Below are 18,022 nucleotides of genomic sequence, written 5' to 3' on the forward strand. Positions count from 1 at the left end.
ATGTCGATTTAACTAAAATAAACGAAATTATCCGTGCTGATACAGGGGGAACTCGGGTTTGAACCAAGGACCTCTCGATCTGCAGTCAAATGCTCTACCACTGAGCTATTCCCCCTAGTTCAAGGCCGTAATGTCGATTTAACTAAAATAAAGGCAATGATCCGTGCTGTTTCAGGGAGAACTCGGGTTTGAACCAAGTACCTCTCGATCTGCAGTCGAATGCTCTACCACTGAGATACTCCCCCGCGTTCGTAACCGTAATGTCGGTTTAACTAAAATAAACGAAATGATCCGTGCTGTTACAGGGGGAACTCGGGTTTGAACCAAGGACCTCTTGATCTGCAATCGAATGCGAGCTATTCCCCCTTGTTCATAACCGTAATGTCGATTTAACTAAAATAAACGGAATGATCCGTGCTGTTACAGTGGGTACTCGGGTTTGAACGAAGGACCTCTCGATCTGCAGTCGAATGCTCTACCACTGAGCTATTCCCCCTTGTTCTTAGCCGTAATGTCGATTTAACTAAAATAAACGGAATGATCCGTGCTGTTACAGGGAGAACGCGGGTTTGAACCAAGGACCTCTAAATCTGCAGTCGAGTGCTCTACCGCTGAGCTATTCCCTCGTGTTCATAACCGTAATGTCGATTTAACAAAAATAAACGAAATTATCCGTGCTGTTACAGGGGGAACTCGGGTTTATACCAAGTACCTCTCGATCTGTAGTCGAATGCTCTACCACTGAGCTATTCCCCCGCGTTCGTAACCGTTATGTCGATTTAACTAAAATAAACGAAATGATCCGTGCTGTTACACGGGGAACTCGAGTTTGAACCAATGACCTCTTGATCTGCAGTCGAATGCTCTACCACTGAGCTATTCCCCCTTGTTCTTAGCCGTAATGTCGATTTAACTAAAATAAACGGAATGATCCGTGGTGTTACAGGGAGAACACGGGTTTGAACCAAGGACCTCTCGATCTGCAGTCGAATAATCTACCACTGAGCTATTCCCCCTAGTTCAAGGCCGTAATGTCGATTTAACTAAAATAAAGGCAATGATCCGTGCTGTTACAGGGAGAACTCGGGTTTGAACCAAGGACCTCTCGATCTGCAGTCGAAGGCTCTACCACTGAGCTATTCCCCTTTGTTCCTCGCCCTAATGTCGATTTAACTAAAATAAAAGGAATGATCCGTGCTGTTACAGGGGGAACTCGGGTTTGAACCAAGGACCTCTCGATCTGCAGTCGAATGCTCTACCGCTGAGCTATTCCCCCTCGTTCATAGCCGTAATGTCGATTTAACTAAAATTAACGGAATGATCCGTGCTGTTACAGTGGGAACTCGGGTTTGAACCAAGGACCTCTCGATCTGCAGTCGAATGGTCTACCAGTGAGCTATTCCCCCTTGTTCTTAGCCGTAATGTCGATTTAACTAAAATAAACGGAATGATCCGTGCTGTTACAGTGGGAACTCGGGTTTGAACCAAGGACCTCTCGATCTGCAGTCGAATGCTCTACCACTGAGCTATTCCCCTTTGTTCGTCGCCCTAATGTCGATTTAACTAAAAAAAAGGAGTGATCCGTGCTATTACAGGGGGAAATCGGGTTTGAACAAAGGACCTCTCGATCTGCAGTCGAATGCTCTACCGCTGAGCTATTCCCTCGTGTTCATAACCGTAATGTCGATTTAACTAAAATAAACGAAATTATCCGTGCTGTTACAGGGGGAACTCGGGTTTATACCAAGTACCTCTCGATCTGCAGTCGAATTCTCTACCACTGAGCTATTCCCCCTTGTTCATAACCGTTATGTCGATTTAACTAAAATAAACGGAATGATCCGTGCTGTTACAGGGGGAACTCGGGTTTGAACCAAGTACCTCTCGATCTGCAGTCGAATGCTCTACCACTGAGCTATTCCCCCTTGTTCTTAGCCGTAATGTCGATTTAACTAAAATAAACGGAATGATCCGTGCTGTTACAGGGAGAACACGGGTTTGAACCAAGGACCTCTCGATCTGCAGTCGAATGCTTTACCACTGAGCTATTCCCCCTAGTTCAAGGCCGTAATGTCGATTTAACTAAAATAAACGGAATGATCCGTGCTGTTACAGGGAGAACACGGGTTTGAACCAAGGACCTCTCGATCTGCAGTCGAATGCTCTACCACTGAGCTATTCCCCCTAGTTCAAGGCCGTAATGTCGATTTAACTAAAATGAAGGCAATGATCCGTGCTGTTACAGGGAGAACTCGGGTTTGAACCAAGGACCTCTCGATCTGCAGTCGAATGCTCTACCACTGAGATATTCCCCCTAGTTCAAGGCCGTAATGTCGATTTAACTAAAATAAAGGCAATGATCCGTGCTGTTACAAGGAGAACTGGGGTTTGAACCAAGGACCTTTCGATCTGCAGTCAAATGCTCTACCAGTGAGCTATTCCCCTTTGTTCCTCGCCCTAATGTCGATTTAACTAAAAAAAAAGGAATGATCCGTGCTGTTACAGGGGGAAATCGGATTTGAACCAAGGACCTCTAAATCTGCAGTCGAGTGCTCTACCGCTGAGCTTTTCCCTCGTGTTCATAACCGTAATGTCGATTTAACTAAAATAAACGAAATTATCCGTGCTGTTACAGGGGGAACTCGGGTTTGAACCAAGGACCTCTCGATCTGCAGTCAAATGCTCTACCACTGAGCAATTCCCCCTAGTTCAAGGCCGTAATGTCGATTTAACTAAAATAAAGGCAATGATCCGTGCTGTTTCAGGGAGAACTCGGGTTTGAACCAAGTACCTCTCGATCTGCAGTCGAATGCTCTACCACTGAGATATTCCCCCGCGTTCGTAACCGTAATGTCGGTTTAACTAAAATAAACGAAATGATCCGTGCTGTTACAGGGGGAACTCGGGTTTGAACCAAGGACCTCTTGATCTGCAGTCGAATGCGAGCTATTCCCCCTTGTTCATAACCGTAATGTCGATTTAACTAAAATAAACGGAATGATCCGTGCTGTTACAGTGGGTACTCGGGTTTGAACCAAGGACCTCTCGATCTGCAGTCGAATGCTCTACCACTGAGCTATTCCCCCTTGTTCTTAGCCGTAATGTCGATTTAACTAAAATAAACGGAATGATCCGTGCTGTTACAGGGAGAACGCGGGTTTGAACCAAGGACCTCTAAATCTGCAGTCGAGTGCTCTACCGCTGAGCTATTCCCTCGTGTTCATAACCGTAATGTCGATTTAACAAAAATAAACGAAATTATCCGTGCTGTTACAGGGGGAACTCGGGTTTGAACCAAGGACCTCTCGATCTGCAGTCGAATGCTCTACCACTGAGCTATTCCCCCTAGTTCAAGGCCGTAATGTCGATTTAACTAAAATAAAGGCAATGATCCGTGCTGTTTCAGGGAGAACTCGGGTTTGAACCAAGGACCTCTCGATCTGTGGTCGAATGCTCTACCACTGAGCTATTCCCCTCTGTTCCTCGCCCTAATGTCGATTTAACTAAAATAATAGGAATGATCCGTGCTGTTACAGGGAGAACTCGGGTTTGAACCAAGGACCTCTCGATCTGCAGTCGAATCCTCTACCACTGAGCTATTCCCCCTTGTTCATAGCCGTAATGTCGATTTAACTAAAAAAAAAGGAATGATCCGTGCTGTTACGGGAAGAAATCGGGTTTGAGCAAGGACCTCTCGATCTGCAGTCAAATGCTCTACCAGTGAGCTATTCCCCTTTGTTCCTCGCCCTAATGTCAATTTAACTAAAAAAAAAGGAATGATCCGTGCTGTTACAGGGGGAAATCGGGTTTGAACCAAGGACCTCTAAATCTGCAGTCGAGTGCTCTACCGCTGAGATTTTCCCTCGTGTTCATAACCGTAATGTCGATTTAACTAAAATAAACGAAATTATCCGTGCTGATACAGGGGGAACTCGGGTTTGAACCAAGGACCTCTCGATCTGCAGTCAAATGCTCTACCACTGAGCTATTCCCCCTAGTTCAAGGCCGTAATGTCGATTTAACTAAAATAAAGGCAATGATCCGTGCTGTTTCAGGGAGAACTCGGGTTTGAACCAAGTACCTCTCGATCTGCAGTCGAATGCTCTACCACTGAGATACTCCCCCGCGTTCGTAACCGTAATGTCGGTTTAACTAAAATAAACGAAATGATCCGTGCTGTTACAGGGGGAACTCGGGTTTGAACCAAGGACCTCTTGATCTGCAATCGAATGCGAGCTATTCCCCCTTGTTCATAACCGTAATGTCGATTTAACTAAAATAAACGGAATGATCCGTGCTGTTACAGTGGGTACTCGGGTTTGAACGAAGGACCTCTCGATCTGCAGTCGAATGCTCTACCACTGAGCTATTCCCCCTTGTTCTTAGCCGTAATGTCGATTTAACTAAAATAAACGGAATGATCCGTGCTGTTACAGGGAGAACGCGGGTTTGAACCAAGGACCTCTAAATCTGCAGTCGAGTGCTCTACCGCTGAGCTATTCCCTCGTGTTCATAACCGTAATGTCGATTTAACAAAAATAAACGAAATTATCCGTGCTGTTACAGGGGGAACTCGGGTTTATACCAAGTACCTCTCGATCTGTAGTCGAATGCTCTACCACTGAGCTATTCCCCCGCGTTCGTAACCGTTATGTCGATTTAACTAAAATAAACGAAATGATCCGTGCTGTTACACGGGGAACTCGAGTTTGAACCAATGACCTCTTGATCTGCAGTCGAATGCTCTACCACTGAGCTATTCCCCCTTGTTCTTAGCCGTAATGTCGATTTAACTAAAATAAACGGAATGATCCGTGGTGTTACAGGGAGAACACGGGTTTGAACCAAGGACCTCTCGATCTGCAGTCGAATAATCTACCACTGAGCTATTCCCCCTAGTTCAAGGCCGTAATGTCGATTTAACTAAAATAAAGGCAATGATCCGTGCTGTTACAGGGAGAACTCGGGTTTGAACCAAGGACCTCTCGATCTGCAGTCGAAGGCTCTACCACTGAGCTATTCCCCTTTGTTCCTCGCCCTAATGTCGATTTAACTAAAATAAAAGGAATGATCCGTGCTGTTACAGGGGGAACTCGGGTTTGAACCAAGGACCTCTCGATCTGCAGTCGAATGCTCTACCGCTGAGCTATTCCCCCTCGTTCATAGCCGTAATGTCGATTTAACTAAAATTAACGGAATGATCCGTGCTGTTACAGTGGGAACTCGGGTTTGAACCAAGGACCTCTCGATCTGCAGTCGAATGGTCTACCAGTGAGCTATTCCCCCTTGTTCTTAGCCGTAATGTCGATTTAACTAAAATAAACGGAATGATCCGTGCTGTTACAGTGGGAACTCGGGTTTGAACCAAGGACCTCTCGATCTGCAGTCGAATGCTCTACCACTGAGCTATTCCCCTTTGTTCGTCGCCCTAATGTCGATTTAACTAAAAAAAAGGAGTGATCCGTGCTATTACAGGGGGAAATCGGGTTTGAACAAAGGACCTCTCGATCTGCAGTCGAATGCTCTACCGCTGAGCTATTCCCTCGTGTTCATAACCGTAATGTCGATTTAACTAAAATAAACGAAATTATCCGTGCTGTTACAGGGGGAACTCGGGTTTATACCAAGTACCTCTCGATCTGCAGTCGAATTCTCTACCACTGAGCTATTCCCCCTTGTTCATAACCGTTATGTCGATTTAACTAAAATAAACGGAATGATCCGTGCTGTTACAGGGGGAACTCGGGTTTGAACCAAGTACCTCTCGATCTGCAGTCGAATGCTCTACCACTGAGCTATTCCCCCTTGTTCTTAGCCGTAATGTCGATTTAACTAAAATAAACGGAATGATCCGTGCTGTTACAGGGAGAACACGGGTTTGAACCAAGGACCTCTCGATCTGCAGTCGAATGCTTTACCACTGAGCTATTCCCCCTAGTTCAAGGCCGTAATGTCGATTTAACTAAAATAAACGGAATGATCCGTGCTGTTACAGGGAGAACACGGGTTTGAACCAAGGACCTCTCGATCTGCAGTCGAATGCTCTACCACTGAGCTATTCCCCCTAGTTCAAGGCCGTAATGTCGATTTAACTAAAATGAAGGCAATGATCCGTGCTGTTACAGGGAGAACTCGGGTTTGAACCAAGGACCTCTCGATCTGCAGTCGAATGCTCTACCACTGAGATATTCCCCCTAGTTCAAGGCCGTAATGTCGATTTAACTAAAATAAAGGCAATGATCCGTGCTGTTACAAGGAGAACTGGGGTTTGAACCAAGGACCTCTCGATCTGCAGTCGAATGCTCTACCACTGAGCTATTCCCCTTTGTTCCTCGCCCTAATGTCGATTTAACTAAAATAAAAGGAATGATCCGTGCTGTTACAGGGGGAACTCGGGTTTGAACCAAGGACCTCTCGATCTGCAGTCGAATGCTCTACCACTAAGCTATTCCCCCTTGTTCAAGTCCGTAATGTCGATTTAACTAAAATAAACGGAATGATCCGTGCTGTTACGGAGGGAACTCGGGTTTTAACCAAGTTCCTCTCGATCTGCAGTCGAATGCTCTACCCCTGAGCTATTCCCCCTTGTTCTTAGCCGTAATGTCGATTTAACTAAAATAAACGGAATGATCCGTGCTGTTACAGGGGGAACGCGGGTTTGAACCAAGTACCTCTCGATCTGCAGTCGAATTCTCTACCACTGAGCTATTCCCCCGCGTTCGTAACCGTAATGTCGATTTAACTAAAATAAACGGAATGATCCGTGCTGTTACAGTGGGAACTCGGGTTTGAACCAAGGACCTCTCGATCTAAAGTCGAATGCTCTACCACTGAGCTATTTCCCTTTGTTCATAGCCGTAATGTCGATTTAACAAAAATAAACAGAATGATCCGTGCTGTTACAGGGAGAGCACGGGTTTGAACCAAGTACCACTTGATCTGCAGTCGAATGCTCTTCCACTGAGCTATTCCCCTTTGTTCCTCGCCCTAATGTCGATTTAACTAAAATAAAAGGAATGATCCGTGCTGTTACAGGGGGAACTCGGGTTTGAACAAAGGACCTCTCGATCTGCAGTCGAATGCTCTACCACTGAGCTATTCCCCCGCGTTCATAACCGTTATGTCGATTTAACTAAAATAAACGGAATGATCGGTGCTGTTACAGGGAGAACTCGGGTTTGAACCAAGTACCTCTCGATCTGCAGTCGAATGCTCTACCACTGAGCTATTCCCCCTTGTTTTTAGCCGTAATGTCGATTTAACTAAAATAAACGGAATGATCCGTGCTGCTACAGGGAGAACACGGGTTTGAACCAAGGACCTCTCGATCTGCAGTCGAATGCTCTACCACTGAGTTATTCCCCCTTGTTCTTAGCCGTAATGTCGATTTAACTAAAATAAACGGAATGATCCGTGCTGTTACAGGGAGAACACGGGTTTGAACCAAGGACCTCTCGATCTGCATTCGAATGCTCTACCACTGAGCTATTCCCCCTAGTTCAAGGCCGTAATGTCGATTTAACTAAAATAAACGGAATGATCCGTGCTGTTACAGGGAGAACACGGGTTTGAACCAAGGACCTCTCGATCTGCAGTCGAATGCTCTACCACTGAGCTATTCCCCCTAGTTCAAGGCCGTAATGTCGATTTAACTAAAATAAACGGAATGATCCGTGCTGTTACAGGGAGAACACGGGTTTGAACCATGGACCTCTCGATCTGCAGTCGAATGCTCTACCACTGAGCTATTCCCCCTAGTTCAAGGCCGTAATGTCGATTTAACTAAAATAAACGGAATGATCCGTGCTGTTACAGGGAGAACACGGGTTTGAACCAAGGACCTCTCGATCTGCAGTCGAATGCTCTACCACTGAGCTATTCCCCCTAGTTCAAGGCCGTAATGTCGATTTAACTAAAATAAACGGAATGATCCGTGCTGTTACAGGGGGAACGCGGGTTTTAAACCAAGTACCTCTCGATCTGCAGTCGAATGCTCTACCACTGAGCTATTCCCCCGCGTTCGTAACCGTAATGTCGATTTAACTAAAATAAACGGAATGATCCGTGCTGTTACAGTGGGAACTCGGGTTTGAACCAAGGACCTCTCGATCTGCAGTCGAATGCTCTACCACTGAGCTATTTCCCTTTGTTCATAGCCGTAATGTCGATTTAACAAAAATAAACAGAATGATCCGTGCTGTTACAGGGAGAGCACGGGTTTGAACCAAGTACCACTTGATCTGCAGTCGAATGCTCTACCACTGAGCTATTCCTCCTTATTCTTAGACGTAATGTCGATTTAACTAAAATGAAGGCAATGATCCGTGCTGTTACAGGGAGAACTCGGGTTTGAACAAAGGACCTCTCGATCTGCAGTCGAATGCTCTACCGCTGAGCTATTCCCCCTTGTTCATAGCCGTAATGTCGATTTTACTAAAATTAACGGAATGATCCGTGCTGTTACAGGGAGAACACGGGTTTGAACCAAGGACCTCTTGATCTGCAGTCGAATGCGAGCTATTCCCCCTTGTTCATAACCGTAATGTCGCATTAACTAAAATAAACGAAATGATCCGTGCTGTTGCAGTGGGAACTCGGGTTTGAACCAAGGACCTCTCGATCTGCAGTCGAATGCTCTACCACTGATTTATTTCCCTTTGTTCATAGTCGTAATGTCGATTTAGCTAAAATGAAGGCAATGATCCGTGCTGTTACAGGGAGAACTCGGGTTTGAACCAAGGACCTCTCGATCTGCAGCCGAATGCTCTACCACTGAGCTATTCCCCCTAGTTCAAGGCCGTAATGTCGATTTAACTAAAATAAATCAATGATCCGTGCTGTTACAGGGAGAAATCGGGTTTGATCCAAGGACCTCTCGATCTGCAGTCGAATGCTCTACCGCTGAGCTATTCCCCTTTGTTCCTCGCCCTAATGTCGATTTAACTAAAATAAAAGGAATGATCCGTGCTGTTACAGGGAGAACACGGGTTTGAACCAAGGACCTCTTGATCTGCAGTAGAATGCGAGCTATTCCCCCTTGTTCATAACCGTAATGTCGATTTAACTAAATAAACGGAATGATCCGTGCTGTTACAGGGAGAACATGGGTTTGAACCAAGTACCTCTCGATCTGCAGTCGAATGCTCTACCACTGATTTATTTCCCTTTGTTCATAGTCGTAATGTCGATTTAGCTAAAATGAAGGCAATGATCCGTGCTGTTACAGGGAGAACTCGGGTTTGAACCAAGGACCTCTCGATCTGCAGTCGAATGCTCTACCACTGAGCTATTCCCCCTTTTTCAAGGCCGTATTGTCGATTTAACTAAAATAAACGGAATGATCCGTTTTGTTACAGGGAGAACTCGGGTTTGAACCAAGGACCTCTCGATCTGCAGTCGAATGCTCTACCAGTGAGCTATTCCCCCTAGTTCAAGGCCGTAATGTCGATTTAACCAAAATAAAGGAAATGATCCGTGCTGTTACAGGGAGACCTCGGGTTTGAACCAAGGACCTCTCGATCTGCAGTCGAATGCTCTACCAATGAGATATTCCCCCTAGTTCAAGGCCGTAATGTCGATTTAACTAAAATAAAGGCAATGATCCGTGCTGTTACAAGGAGAACTGGGGTTTGAACCAAGGACCTCTCGATCTGCAGTCGAATGCTCTACCACTGAGCTATTCCCCTTTGTTCCTCGCCCTAATGTCGATTTAACTAAAATAAAAGGAATGATCCGTGCTGTTACAGGGGGAACTCGGGTTTGAACCAAGGACCTCTCGATCTGCAGTCGAAAGCTCTACCGCTGAGCTATTCGCCCTTGTTCATAGCCGTAATGTCGATTTAACTAAAATTAACGGAATGATCCGTGCTGTTACAGGGAAGAACACGGGTTTGAACCTAGGACCTCTCGATCTGCAGTCGAATGCTCTACCACTAAGCTATTCCCCCTTGTTCAAGTCCGTAATGTCGATTTAACTAAAATAAACGGAATGATCCGTGCTGTTACAGAGGGAACTCGGGTTTTAACCAAGTTCCTCTCGATCTGCAGTCGAATGCTCTACCCCTGAGCTATTCCCCCTTGTTCTTAGCCGTAATGTCGATTTAACTAAAATAAACGGAATGATCCGTGCTGTTACAGGGGGAACGCGGGTTTGAACCAAGGACCTCTCGATCTGCAGTCGAATGCTCTACCGCTGAGCTATTCCCCCTTGTTCATAGCCGTAATGTCGATTTTACTAAAATTAACGGAATGATCCGTGCTGTTACAGGGAGAACACGGGTTTGAACCAAGGACCTCTTGATCTGCAGTCGAATGCGAGCTATTCCCCCTTGTTCATAACCGTAATGTCGCATTAACTAAAATAAACGGAATGATCCGTGCTGTTACAGTGGGAACTCGGGTTTGAACCAAGGACCTCTCGATCTGCAGTCGAATGCTCTACCACTGATTTATTTCCCTTTGTTCATAGTCGTAATGTCGATTTAACTAAAATGAAGGCAATGATCCGTGCTGTTACAGGGAGAACTCGGGTTTGATCCAAGGACCTCTCGATCTGCAGTCGAATGCTCTACCGCTGAGCTATTCCCCTTTGTTCCTCGCCCTAATGTCGATTTAACTAAAATAAAAGGAATGATCCGTGCTGTTACAGGGGGAACTCGGGTTTGAACCAAGGACCTCTCGATCTGCAGTCGAATGCTCTACCGCTGAGTTATACCCCCTTGTTCATAGCCGTAATGTCGATTTAACTAAAATTAACGGAATGATCCGTGCTGTTACAGGGAGAACACGGGTTTGAACCAAGGACCTCTTGATCTGCAGTCGAATGCGAGCTATTCCCCCTTGTTCATAACCGTAATGTCGATTTAACTAAATAAACGGAATGATCCGTGTTGTTACAGGGAGAACATGGGTTTGAACCAAGGACCTCTCGATCTGCAGTCGAATGCTCTACCACTAAGCTATTCCCCCTTGTTCAAGTCCGTAATGTCGATTTAACTAAAATAAACGGAATGATCCGTGCTGTTACAGAGGGAACTCGGGTTTTAACCAAGTTCCTCTCGATCTGCAGTCGAATGCTCTACCCCTGAGCTATTCCCCCTTGTTCTTAGCCGTAATGTCGATTTAACTAAAATAAACGGAATGATCCGTGCTGTTACAGGGGGAACGCGGGTTTGAACCAAGGACCTCTCGATCTGCAGTCGAATGCTCTACCGCTGAGCTATTCCCCCTTGTTCATAGCCGTAATGTCGATTTTACTAAAATTAACGGAATGATCCGTGCTGTTACAGGGAGAACACGGGTTTGAACCAAGGACCTCTTGATCTGCAGTCGAATGCGAGCTATTCCCCCTTGTTCATAACCGTAATGTCGCATTAACTAAAATAAACGGAATGATCCGTGCTGTTACAGTGGGAACTCGGGTTTGAACCAAGGACCTCTCGATCTGCAGTCGAATGCTCTACCACTGATTTATTTCCCTTTGTTCATAGTCGTAATGTCGATTTAACTAAAATGAAGGCAATGATCCGTGCTGTTACAGGGAGAACTCGGGTTTGATCCAAGGACCTCTCGATCTGCAGTCGAATGCTCTACCACTAAGCTATTCCCCCTTGTTCAAGTCCGTAATGTCGATTTAACTAAAATAAACGGAATGATCCGTGCTGTTACAGAGGGAACTCGGGTTTTAACCAAGTTCCTCTCGATCTGCAGTCGAATGCTCTACCCCTGAGCTATTCCCCCTTGTTCTTAGCCGTAATGTCGATTTAACTAAAATAAACGGAATGATCCGTGCTGTTACAGGGGGAACTCGGGTTTGAACCAAGGACCTCTCGATCTTCAGTCGAATGCTCTACCGCTGAGTTATACCCCCTTGTTCATAGCCGTAATGTCGATTTAACTAAAATTAACGGAATGATCCGTGCTGTTACAGGGAGAACACGGGTTTGAACCAAGGACCTCTTGATCTGCAGTCGAATGCGAGCTATTCCCCCTTGTTCATAACCGTAATGTCGATTTAACTAAATAAACGGAATGATCCGTGCTGTTACAGGGAGAACATGGGTTTGAACCAAGTACCTCTCGATCTGCAGTCGAATGCTCTACCACTGATTTATTTCCCTTTGTTCATAGTCGTAATGTCGATTTAGCTAAAATGAAGGCAATGATCCGTGCTGTTACAGGGAGAACTCGGGTTTGAACCAAGGACCTCTCGATCTGCAGTCGAATGCTCTACCACTGAGCTATTCCCCCTTGTTCAAGGCCGTAATGTCGATTTAACTAAAATAAACGGAATGATCCGTGCTGTTACAGGGAGAACTCGGGTTTGAACCAAGGACCTCTCGATCTGCCGTCGAATGCTCTACCGCTGAGCTATTCCCCCTTTTTCAAGGCCGTATTGTCGATTTAACTAAAATAAACGGAATGATCCGTTTTGTTACAGGGAGAACTCGGGTTTGAACCAAGGACCTCTCGATCTGCAGTCGAATGCTCTACCAGTGAGCTATTCCCCCTAGTTCAAGGCCGTAATGTCGATTTAACCAAAATAAAGGCAATGATCCGTGCTGTTACAGGGAGAACTCGGGTTTGAACCAAGGACCTCTCGATCTGCAGTCGAATGCTCTACCACTGAGATATTCCCCCTAGTTCAAGGCCGTAATGTCGATTTAACTAAAATAAAGGCAATGATCCGTGCTGTTACAAGGAGAACTGGGGTTTGAACCAAGGACCTCTCGATCTGCAGTCGAATGCTCTACCACTGAGCTATTCCCCTTTGTTCCTCGCCCTAATGTCGATTTAACTAAAATAAAAGGAATGATCCGTGCTGTTACAGGGGGAACTCGGGTTTGAACCAAGGACCTCTCGATCTGCAGTCGAAAGCTCTACCGCTGAGCTATTCGCCCTTGTTCATAGCCGTAATGTCGATTTAACTAAAATTAACGGAATGATCCGTGCTGTTACAGGGAATAACACGGGTTTGAACCAAGGACCTCTCGATCTGCAGTCGAATGCTCTACCACTAAGCTATTCCCCCTTGTTCAAGTCCGTAATGTCGATTTAACTAAAATAAACGGAATGATCCGTGCTGTTACAGAGGGAACTCGGGTTTTAACCAAGTTCCTCTCGATCTGCAGTCGAATGCTCTACCCCTGAGCTATTCCCCCTTGTTCTTAGCCGTAATGTCGATTTAACTAAAATAAACGGAATGATCCGTGCTGTTACAGGGGGAACGCGGGTTTGAACCAAGTACCTCTCGATCTGCAGTCGAATGCTCTACCACTGAGCTATTCCCCCGCGTTCGTAACCGTAATGTCGATTTAACTAAAATAAACGGAATGATCCGTGCTGTTACAGTGGGAACTCGGGTTTGAACCAAGTACCACTTGATCTGCAGTCGAATGCTCTACCACTGAGCTATTCCCCTTTGTTCCTCGCCCTAATGTCGATTTAACTAAAATAAAAGGAATGATCCGTGCTGTTACAGGGGGAACTCGGGTTTGAACCAAGGACCTCTCGATCTGCAGTCGAATGCTCTACCGCTGAGCTATTCCCCCTTGTTCATAGCCGTAATGTCGATTTAACTAAAATAAACGGAATGATCCGTGCTGCTACAGGGAGAACACGGGTTTGAACCAAGGACCTCTCGATCTGCAGTCGAATGCTCTACCACTGAGTTATTCCCCTTGTTCTTAGCCGTAATGTCGATTTAACTAAAATAAACGGAATGATCCGTGCTGTTACAGGGAGAACACGGGTTTGAACCAAGGACCTCTCGATCTGCAGTCGAATGCTCTACCACTGAGCTATTCCCCCTAGTTCAAGGCCGTAATGTCGATTTAACTAAAATAAACGGAATGATCCGTGCTGTTACAGGGAGAACACGGGTTTGAACCAAGGACCTCTCGATCTGCAGTCGAATGCTCTACCACTGAGCTATTCCCCCTAGTTCAAGGCCGTAATGTCGATTTAACTAAAATAAACGGAATGATCCGTGCTGTTACAGGGGGAACGCGGGTTTGAACCAAGTACCTCTCGATCTGCAGTCGAATGCTCTACCACTGAGCTATTCCCCCGCGTTCGTAACCGTAATGTCGATTTAACTAAAATAAACGGAATGATCCGTGCTGTTACAGTGGGAACTCGGGTTTGAACCAAGAACCTCTCGACCTGCAGTCGAATGCTCTACCACTGAGCTATTTCCCTTTGTTCATAGCCGTAATGTCGATTTAACAAAAATAAACAGAATGATCCGTGCTGTTACAGGGAGAGCACGGGTTTGAACCAAGTACCACTTGATTTGCAGTCGAATGCTCTACCACTGAGCTATTCCCCCTTATTCTTAGCCGTAATGTCGATTTAACTAAAATGAAGGCAATGATCCGTGCTGTTACAGGGAGAACTCGGGTTTGAACCAAGGACCTCTCGATATGCAGTCGAATGCTCTACCACTGAGCTATTCCCCCTAGTTCAAGGCCGTAATGTCGATTTACCTAAAATAAAGGCAATGATCCGTGCTGTTACAGGGAGAACTCGGGTTTGAACCAAGGACCTCTCGATCTGCAGTCGAATGCTCTACCGCTGAGCTATTCCCCCTTGTTCATAGCCGTAATGTCGATTTTACTAAAATTAACGGAATGATCCGTGCTGTTACAGGGAGAACACGGGTTTGAACCAAGGACCTCTTGATCTGCAGTCGAATGCGAGCTATTCCCCCTTGTTCATAACCGTAATGTCGCATTAACTAAAATAAACGGAATGATCCGTGCTGTTACAGTGGGAACTCGGGTTTGAACCAAGGACCTCTCGATCTGCAGTCGAATGCTCTACCACTGATTTATTTCCCTTTGTTCATAGTCGTAATGTCGATTTAGCTAAAATGAAGGCAATGATCCGTGTGGTTACACGGAGAACTCGGGTTTGAACCAAGGACCTCTCGATCTGCAGTCGAATGCTCTACCACTGAGCTATTCCCCCTAGTTCAAGGTCGTAATGTCGATTTAACTAAAATAAAGGCAATGATCCGTGCTGTTACAGGGAGAACTCGGGTTTGATCCAAGGACCTCTCGATCTGCAGTCGAATGCTCTACCACTGAGCTATTCCCCTTTGTTCCTCGCCCTAATGTCGATTTAACTAAAATAAAAGGAATGATCCGTGCTGTTACAGGGGGAACTCGGGTTTGAACCAAGGACCTCTCGATCTGCAGTCGAATGCTCTACCGCTGAGCTATACCCCCTTGTTCATAGCCGTAATGTCGATTTAACTAAAATTAACGGAATGATCCGTGCTGTTACAGGGAGAACACGGGTTTGAACCAAGGACCTCTTGATCTGCAGTCGAATGCGAGCTATTCCCCCTTGTTCATAACCGTAATGTCGATTTAACTAAATAAACGGAATGATCCGTGCTGTTACAGGGAGAACATGGGTTTGAACCAAGTACCTCTCGATCTGCAGTCGAATGCTCTACCACTGATTTATTTCCCTTTGTTCATAGTCCTAATGTCGATTTAGCTAAAATGAAGGCAATGATCCGTGCTGTTACAGGGAGAACTCGGGTTTGAACCAAGGACCTCTCGATCTGCAGTCGAATGCTCTACCACTGAGCTATTCCCCCTTGTTCAAGGCCGTAATGTCGATTTAACTAAAATAAACGGAATGATCCGTGCTGTTACAGGGAGAACTCGGGTTTGAACCAAGGACCGCTCGATCTGCCGTCGAATGCTCTACCGCTGAGCTATTCCCCCTTTTTCAAGGCCGTATTGTCGATTTAACTAAAATAAACGGAATGATCCGTTTTGTTACAGGGAGAACTCGGGTTTGAACCAAGGACCTCTCGATCTGCAGTCGAATGCTCTACCAGTGAGCTATTCCCCCTAGTTCAAGGCAGTAATGTTGATTTAACCAAAATAAAGGCAATGATCCGTGCTATTACAGGAGGAACTTTGGTTTGAACCAAGGACCTCTCGATCTGCAGTCGAATGCTCTACCACTGAGCTATTCCCCTTTGTTCCTCGCCCTAATGTCGATTTAACTAAAAAAAAGGAATGATCCGTGCTGTTACAGGGGGAAATCGGGTTTGAACCAAGGAACTCTCGATCTGCAGTCGAATGCTCTACCACTGAGCTATTCCCCTTTGTTCCTCGCCCTAATGTCGATTTAACTAAAAAAAAGGAATGATCCGTGCTGTTACAGGGGGAAATCGGGTTTGAACCAAGGACCTCTCGATCTGCAGTCGAATGCTCTACCACTGAGCTATTCCCCTTTGTTCCTCGCCCTAATGTCGATTTAACTAAAATAAAAGGAATGATCCGTGCTGTTACAGGGGGAACTCGGGTTTGAACCAAGGACCTCTCGATCTGCAGTCGAATGCTCTACCGCGGAGCTATACCCCCTTGTTCATAGCCGTAATGTCGATTTAACTAAAATTAACGGAATGATCCGTGCTGTTACAGGGAGAACACGGGTTTGAACCAAGGACCTCTTGATCTGCAGTCGAATGCGAGCTATTCCCCCTTGTTCATAACCGTAATGTCGATTTAACTAAATAAACGGAATGATCCGTGCTGTTACAGGGAGAACATGGGTTTGAACCAAGTACCTCTCGATCTGCAGTCGAATGCTCTACCACTGATTTATTTCCCTTTGTTCATAGTCGTAATGTCGATTTAGCTAAAATGAAGGCAATGATCCGTGCTGTTACAGGGAGAACTCGGGTTTGAACCAAGGACCTCTCGATCTGCAGTCGAATGCTCTACCACTGAGCTATTCCCCCTTGTTCAAGGCCGTAATGTCGATTTAACTAAAATAAACGGAATGATCCGTGCTGTTACAGGGAGAACTCGGGTTTGAACCAAGGACCGCTCGATCTGCCGTCGAATGCTCTACCGCTGAGCTATTCCCCCTTTTTCAAGGCCGTATTGTCGATTTAACTAAAATAAACGGAATGATCCGTTTTGTTACAGGGAGAACTCGGGTTTGAACCAAGGACCTCTCGATCTGCAGTCGAATGCTCTACCAGTGAGCTATTCCCCCTAGTTCAAGGCAGTAATGTTGATTTAACCAAAATAAAGGCAATGATCCGTGCTATTACAGGAAGAACTTTGGTTTGAACCAAGGACCTCTCGATCTGCAGTCGAATGCTCTACCACTGAGCTATTCCCCTTTGTTCCTCGCCCTAATGTCGATTTAACTAAAAAAAAGGAATGATCCGTGCTGTTACAGGGGGAAATCGGGTTTGAACCAAGGAACTCTCGATCTGCAGTCGAATGCTCTACCAGTGAGCTATTCCCCCTAGTTCAAGGCCGTAATGTCGATTTAACTAAAATAAAGGCAATGATCCGTTCTATTACAGGAAGAACTTTGGTTTGAACCAAGGACCTCTCGATCTGCAGTCGAATGCTCTACCACTGAGCTATTCCCCTTTGTTCCTCGCCCTAATGTCGATTTAACTAAAATAAAAGGAATGATCCGTGCTGTTACAGGGGGAACTCGGGTTTGAACCAAGGAACTCTCGATCTGCAGTCGAGTGCTCTACCGCTGAGCTATTCCCTCGTGTTCATAACCGTAATGTCGATTTAACTAAAATAAACGAAATTATCCGTGCTGTTACAGGGGGAACTCGAGTTTGAACCAATGACCTCTTGATCTGCAGTCGAATGCTCTACCACTGAGCTACTCCCCCTTGTTCATAACCGTTATGTCTTTTTAACTAAAATAAACGGAATGATCCGTGCTGTTACAGGGGGAACTCGGGTTTGAACCAAGAACCTCTCGATCTGCAGTCGAATTCTCTACCACTGAGCTTTTCCCATTGTTCATAACCGTAATGTCGATTTAACTAAAATAAACGGAATGATCCGTGCTGTTACAGGGGGAACTCGGGTTTGATCCAAGGACCTCTCGATCTGCAGTCGAATGCTCTACCACTGAGCTATTCCCCCGCGTTCGTAACCGTAATGTCGATTTAACTAAAATAAACGAAATGATCCGTGCTGTTACAGGGGGAACTCGAGTTTGAACCAATGAC

At 45.7% G+C, this 18,022-nt stretch overlaps 20 non-coding genes across 20 annotated transcripts; all 20 read right to left on the bottom strand.

Moving 5' to 3' along the window:
• Positions 1 to 43: 43 nt before the first annotated feature.
• TRNAC-GCA (transfer RNA cysteine (anticodon GCA)) lies at positions 44 to 115 on the bottom strand. The gene has a single exon. It is a non-coding gene; the product is annotated as a tRNA-Cys (tRNA).
• A 569-nt stretch (positions 116 to 684) lies between these two features.
• Positions 685 to 756, bottom strand: TRNAC-ACA (transfer RNA cysteine (anticodon ACA)). The gene has a single exon. It is a non-coding gene; the product is annotated as a tRNA-Cys (tRNA).
• A 448-nt stretch (positions 757 to 1,204) lies between these two features.
• TRNAC-GCA (transfer RNA cysteine (anticodon GCA)) lies at positions 1,205 to 1,276 on the bottom strand. Its single transcript has one exon. It is a non-coding gene; the product is annotated as a tRNA-Cys (tRNA).
• Positions 1,277 to 1,853: 577 nt separating this feature from the next.
• TRNAC-GCA (transfer RNA cysteine (anticodon GCA)) lies at positions 1,854 to 1,925 on the bottom strand. The gene has a single exon. It is a non-coding gene; the product is annotated as a tRNA-Cys (tRNA).
• Positions 1,926 to 3,274: 1,349 nt separating this feature from the next.
• Positions 3,275 to 3,346, bottom strand: TRNAC-GCA (transfer RNA cysteine (anticodon GCA)). The gene has a single exon. It is a non-coding gene; the product is annotated as a tRNA-Cys (tRNA).
• Positions 3,347 to 3,404: 58 nt separating this feature from the next.
• On the bottom strand, positions 3,405 to 3,476 carry TRNAC-ACA (transfer RNA cysteine (anticodon ACA)). The gene has a single exon. It is a non-coding gene; the product is annotated as a tRNA-Cys (tRNA).
• Positions 3,477 to 3,923: 447 nt separating this feature from the next.
• TRNAC-GCA (transfer RNA cysteine (anticodon GCA)) lies at positions 3,924 to 3,995 on the bottom strand. The gene has a single exon. It is a non-coding gene; the product is annotated as a tRNA-Cys (tRNA).
• Positions 3,996 to 4,564: 569 nt separating this feature from the next.
• On the bottom strand, positions 4,565 to 4,636 carry TRNAC-ACA (transfer RNA cysteine (anticodon ACA)). Its single transcript has one exon. It is a non-coding gene; the product is annotated as a tRNA-Cys (tRNA).
• A 448-nt stretch (positions 4,637 to 5,084) lies between these two features.
• Positions 5,085 to 5,156, bottom strand: TRNAC-GCA (transfer RNA cysteine (anticodon GCA)). Its single transcript has one exon. It is a non-coding gene; the product is annotated as a tRNA-Cys (tRNA).
• Positions 5,157 to 5,733: 577 nt separating this feature from the next.
• On the bottom strand, positions 5,734 to 5,805 carry TRNAC-GCA (transfer RNA cysteine (anticodon GCA)). The gene has a single exon. It is a non-coding gene; the product is annotated as a tRNA-Cys (tRNA).
• Positions 5,806 to 6,383: 578 nt separating this feature from the next.
• On the bottom strand, positions 6,384 to 6,455 carry TRNAC-GCA (transfer RNA cysteine (anticodon GCA)). Its single transcript has one exon. It is a non-coding gene; the product is annotated as a tRNA-Cys (tRNA).
• Positions 6,456 to 7,683: 1,228 nt separating this feature from the next.
• TRNAC-GCA (transfer RNA cysteine (anticodon GCA)) lies at positions 7,684 to 7,755 on the bottom strand. The gene has a single exon. It is a non-coding gene; the product is annotated as a tRNA-Cys (tRNA).
• Positions 7,756 to 9,224: 1,469 nt separating this feature from the next.
• Positions 9,225 to 9,296, bottom strand: TRNAC-GCA (transfer RNA cysteine (anticodon GCA)). Its single transcript has one exon. It is a non-coding gene; the product is annotated as a tRNA-Cys (tRNA).
• Positions 9,297 to 12,177: 2,881 nt separating this feature from the next.
• On the bottom strand, positions 12,178 to 12,249 carry TRNAC-GCA (transfer RNA cysteine (anticodon GCA)). The gene has a single exon. It is a non-coding gene; the product is annotated as a tRNA-Cys (tRNA).
• A 1,229-nt stretch (positions 12,250 to 13,478) lies between these two features.
• Positions 13,479 to 13,550, bottom strand: TRNAC-GCA (transfer RNA cysteine (anticodon GCA)). The gene has a single exon. It is a non-coding gene; the product is annotated as a tRNA-Cys (tRNA).
• Positions 13,551 to 14,517: 967 nt separating this feature from the next.
• On the bottom strand, positions 14,518 to 14,589 carry TRNAC-GCA (transfer RNA cysteine (anticodon GCA)). Its single transcript has one exon. It is a non-coding gene; the product is annotated as a tRNA-Cys (tRNA).
• A 569-nt stretch (positions 14,590 to 15,158) lies between these two features.
• On the bottom strand, positions 15,159 to 15,230 carry TRNAC-GCA (transfer RNA cysteine (anticodon GCA)). The gene has a single exon. It is a non-coding gene; the product is annotated as a tRNA-Cys (tRNA).
• A 308-nt stretch (positions 15,231 to 15,538) lies between these two features.
• TRNAC-GCA (transfer RNA cysteine (anticodon GCA)) lies at positions 15,539 to 15,610 on the bottom strand. The gene has a single exon. It is a non-coding gene; the product is annotated as a tRNA-Cys (tRNA).
• A 1,086-nt stretch (positions 15,611 to 16,696) lies between these two features.
• Positions 16,697 to 16,768, bottom strand: TRNAC-GCA (transfer RNA cysteine (anticodon GCA)). Its single transcript has one exon. It is a non-coding gene; the product is annotated as a tRNA-Cys (tRNA).
• Positions 16,769 to 17,864: 1,096 nt separating this feature from the next.
• Positions 17,865 to 17,936, bottom strand: TRNAC-GCA (transfer RNA cysteine (anticodon GCA)). Its single transcript has one exon. It is a non-coding gene; the product is annotated as a tRNA-Cys (tRNA).
• Positions 17,937 to 18,022: the final 86 nt, after the last annotated feature.

Source organism: Phalangium opilio, unplaced genomic scaffold (genome assembly GCF_054372755.1).
Source record: "Phalangium opilio isolate 3A_F unplaced genomic scaffold, DU_Popi_V2 ptg000021l_1, whole genome shotgun sequence".
Classification (NCBI taxonomy): Eukaryota; Metazoa; Arthropoda; class Arachnida; order Opiliones; family Phalangiidae; genus Phalangium; species Phalangium opilio.